The sequence below is a fragment of the Oxyura jamaicensis genome, unplaced genomic scaffold (assembly GCF_011077185.1).
Source record: "Oxyura jamaicensis isolate SHBP4307 breed ruddy duck unplaced genomic scaffold, BPBGC_Ojam_1.0 oxyUn_random_OJ101083, whole genome shotgun sequence".
Classification (NCBI taxonomy): Eukaryota; Metazoa; Chordata; class Aves; order Anseriformes; family Anatidae; genus Oxyura; species Oxyura jamaicensis.
Window position 1 is genome coordinate 1,109 of NW_023312166.1, and position 2,738 is coordinate 3,846.

At 49.8% G+C, this 2,738-nt stretch overlaps 1 pseudogene; it reads right to left on the bottom strand.

Moving 5' to 3' along the window:
• Positions 1 to 34: 34 nt before the first annotated feature.
• Positions 35 to 834, bottom strand: LOC118160124 (annotated as a pseudogene).
• Positions 835 to 2,738: the final 1,904 nt, after the last annotated feature.

Consider the following 2,738-nt stretch of genomic DNA (forward strand, 5'->3'; position numbering starts at 1 on the left):
TTTTTTTTTTTTTGTTTGTTTGTTTGTTTTAAACCAATCTTCCGGTAGTATTGGACAATAAATGGCACAGAAACTATAGTAATGCTGACTCATACTGGAGCAAACAATTTGTGAACAGCATATGCCAACAGAAATGTGCCTGTACCAGCAGCCCTTTTAGATTGCAGCGATGAATCACACAAACCAAGTTTGAAGAGAACTGCAGTCATATCAGCACCACTTGACACAGCCAGGTAGAAGATTCCTAGAGATACTAATGAAAATCGAACGTGGAATGAAACCCCTACAGCACCACATTCTTTGAAAACTTTTTTCAGCTGCTGTGATTTACCGAGTTTCTTGTGTTCACAGCTGAGAGCTGTGGCTGCCTTTTCAGGGGATCCACCCACAGCCTTGGCAGAGCTGCCGGCGCGGCCCGTAGCGCCAGCAGAGGGGCCGGCAGGCTGAGGGGGGGCCGGCCCGGGGGTGGGGGGGATGGTGGGGGGGCAGCGGCGGCGGCGGGCGGCGGCGAGCGGGGGCCCGCGGGGCGGCAAGCGGAACATGGCAGCGCCCGGTGCGTGCGTGCGGGCGCTCAAACCGGAGAAACGCAGCAGCCGGCGGCGGGGCGGGCGGGCGCCCGGAGCTGACAGCGGGGCGGGCGGCGGCGCTGGCGGCGCTGATGGCCGCAATTGCATCGAGCGCAGGGTGGCTGCCAGGGGTTATGATATCGTCTCTGCCTCTATTCCCAAGTCTGTCAGGTTTGCTTTCTCTGGCGGTACGCAGTCACCGCTTTTTATTTCACCCGCCTGCGTAGCCTGTGCGGCCGCTGTCTGTACCCTTTTTTCCGCTTGCCATGATCTCAGTGTCTCAGTTGCTAAGCGCCAGGTCGTCATCACCTCAGCAGCTGTTATATCTCCCCCCGAGGCAGCGTCCCATAGAGTTGTCCCAGCATTTTCCCAAGTTTGTAAATCAAACACCGCCGAAACTGTCGACGAGGCACCATTCTTTTGCAAAAATATCAACAATAGTTTTATCTTAAACGGATCATATTTCACTCCCCTTTTTATTAGTAGTTGCGTTAGTAGTTTCACTATAGCCTCTTCCTCTGCCAAAAGGCTAGCCCCCGTCATTAATGCCCAGCCACTCACCTGTCCTTCAGGTGATGTCCCGGGGTTGAAGCTGCAGTCCAGCTGCGAGCTTGACTCGTTCGTCTGGGTTCCCTTCAGACGATAGTGCAGCGCTGCTCCTCCCCTATCACGTCAGGGTCACCATTTGAAGGGGTGCAAGACACGGACTCCTGATGGCTCTTGAACAGGAGACCTTTATTGCCCTTTTTCACTACTACATATGCTTTCCCCGGAGCCCCACATGCTGTCCATGTGCCTGATTCTGTCATACAATTGGTTAGAGACCCTCAGGCATGCGCCTCGAGCCAGCCAGCGATTGGCCACTGCCCAAAGCTCATCTTTAACACTGTAGCCAATTTACTTTATCTTGACCTTGCTCAAGTTTTTGTTTCTACTGCTTGTTTCCTCATTATCTCTAATTCAGGGACGTGTGAAACAGCGCAAAGCCACCTATGAATTCCTTTCCCACATTGTGGGACATCTTGCAGCTCCCTATATGATAGGGAGGGAGAAGCAGTTTCTGGATACGCAGGAGAAATGCTCTTCCACATGGAACAGAGCTGGGCCAGGTTTGTACTCCAATCACATAAGTTGCCCCAACTTGTCTACCTGAAATGCAAGAGCTGAAATATGTACGTAGATGTCCAAATCACCACAGAAGCAAGGACCTGTGTCTTAAGCTGTTGTGGGGTGAATTGATGACCAGTTCCTATTGCTACTACAACCCTAAACGAGACCTAACTCATTATGGACAGGACTTTCAGGGGTGTACTGCTGTGATCCGTTTAATCCCCTGTATGTCCATTGTGATCCCTGCATACAACACCTCCTTTCTCCTCTGTTGTTGGAAAGGGAAACGGACCGGAGTAACGATGCAACCTCGATGCGAGTATAATCGTCCTCCCTTATTGCAGGTTCTCACAGAGTATATATAGGCAACTAACTACACCATGCGCCGATAACAACTTATAATTGGTCTAGCTTCTCCATGCACTTGTCTCTAGCTTGTTTCCTCATTATCTCTAATACAAGGATGTGGGAAGCAGTGCAAAGCCACCTGCAAATTCCTTTCCCACAATTCCCCCTTTTTATTTACAAACAACCAAATGCTTACTATATATTTTCTATCAAGCACTGCAAACATTACAATAAGCAACAGGGTGAAAATCATATACAAATTATGACTGTAAAGTAGCGTGCCTACTAGAATCGACATCAATCAACAAGTCACTAAGCACTAGGGATGGTGCTTCGCCGCGATGCTACTTCTCACTCACACAGCACAATCACACACTCACACAGAGGCCTCTTTCACTTTTCATTCATACCACAAGAAAATGTCACTTAAGATAATTTGTCCGCGGCTTCAGGAGGTCCATGTCTACTCTCGTGGTGAGCGGCTGAGAGTGGAGACCCCTCCGAGGAAAATGCTTGGGGTGCACCTAGGGGCGTCCGTTCCACAGTCGATCCCACAGCTGAGCAGAGCTGCTCCTGGCACTAGGAATGATGCTGTTATAGTTTTGTATAATTACACCAAAGAGATGCATTGCGATAAGGAGCGAGTGTGACATTGACAATTTGTTTCATGGTTTGGTTTTTGCCCATGTAATTGAACCTTACACATGATGTGGC